General features: G+C 30.6%; 1 protein-coding gene across 1 annotated transcript in view; it reads right to left on the bottom strand.

Moving 5' to 3' along the window:
- Positions 1 to 1,570, bottom strand: part of SHPRH (SNF2 histone linker PHD RING helicase, E3 ubiquitin protein ligase) — a 175,929-nt gene that overhangs the window by 79,117 nt on the left and 95,242 nt on the right. The window lies entirely within an intron of this gene.

The raw sequence follows: 1,570 nt of genomic DNA, 5'->3' as shown, positions 1-1,570 counted from the left end.
TTTCCTTTCTTTCACATACAGGTTGAGCACCCCGAATCTGAAAATCTGAAATGTGAAATGCTTCAAAACCCAAAACTTTTTGAGTACTGATGTGATGCTCAAAGGAAATGCTCACTGGAGTATTTTGGATTTGAGATACTCAATCTGCATAAAATTGTTGATACATATTTTTAAAGTGCTTTCAGGAAAGCTTATATCAATTTATACTCCCACTGGTAATGCACAAAATGTATTCATTCACTGCTCTTTCACCACTGGGTAGAGTTATTTAAAAAATCTTTGCCTACTTGTCAATAGAAACTGATACCTGTGTAATTTGATTTTCCTTCATTTATAGATTAAATGCTTTTTCTTATATTATTAGCCAAATTGGATTTTCCTAGGTAGATTATTTATGTTCTTGGAATTTTAATTTTTTAAAAATAATTCAACATATAGATGATTTACAACTAACAGATGATGAACTGTCTCTTCATTTTGACTATCAGATTTACAGTACACAAATCTTACATTTTAAAAACTCAAGTCAAGGAATGTTGGGACTTTTTCCCCCAAATGTTATTTTCTTAATGCTAGCATTTTGCATGAGACTGACTTTTCAATGTTTTTTTCCTTCTTTTTCCTCTTCAGAATAACAGTATTGGTAATCATAGTAATAAATAGTAATAATGATGTCAATAATACCAATAGCTTCAAACACCTAGAAAGTGCTTAATAAAGCAGGACCTATTCTAGCACTTTATATATATCAATTCATATAATTCTCAAGAACGCCTTACAAGACAGTGTTGCTATTATTCTCATTTTACGTATGGAGCTAAGAAAGGTGAATAACTTGGATAAAGTCACATATTTGGAAAACAGTGGAGTCTTCATTCAAAATTGGGCTATCTAGATGCAAAGTCTATCATCTTAACCACATGCTATTTTACCTGTAATGAATGTTCAAGTTTTCATTTTGTCATCACTGGAAGTTATTGATTCACTTAAATATATGTTACACTGGTTTTCAGAACCAACTCTAGGTCTACGGCTTGTCTTCATTTGCCCTATCTAAATATCTATTACTGTATCTTGTTCCAAAAAGATGTTCTGTCAAATGGCAGACTATGAATTCTTGCAATAAAATGGAATTATATTTATTAATGATCTATCGACTCAATGTCCAATATAACACTTTGATCACAACTCAGAAAATGTGTTGTAAATTATATTAAATAACTGAAGTTCACCTTCATTACCATGTCTTCTGATTTAGTAGCTTTCCAAATGCATTTCACAGTTTCAAATAACAAATTAAAAAATATCTATATATGTATGAATGAATATATGTGTATATATTATATAATGCAATTTTCACCAAGAGGTATGCTGGGATACTTCTAGTATTCAGCCATTTGAACTACAGTCGGTTTACGTTGTTCTTTACTATAGAGTGCATGCTTTTTATATCATCTGTGTAACTTATAATTTCTATGGATACAATATTCTTTTGGGTTCTGTGTAACTACTGTAGAGACAGAGATAGTGTTCAGACTCATAACTAACACAAACAAATACAAGACTTAAA

Source organism: Propithecus coquereli, unplaced genomic scaffold (genome assembly GCF_000956105.1).
Source record: "Propithecus coquereli isolate 6110/MARCELLA unplaced genomic scaffold, Pcoq_1.0 Scaffold48, whole genome shotgun sequence".
Lineage (NCBI taxonomy): Eukaryota > Metazoa > Chordata > Mammalia > Primates > Indriidae > Propithecus > Propithecus coquereli.
Note: the sequence above shows the minus strand (reverse complement) of the source record. Positions and strands in the feature narration are given on the sequence as shown.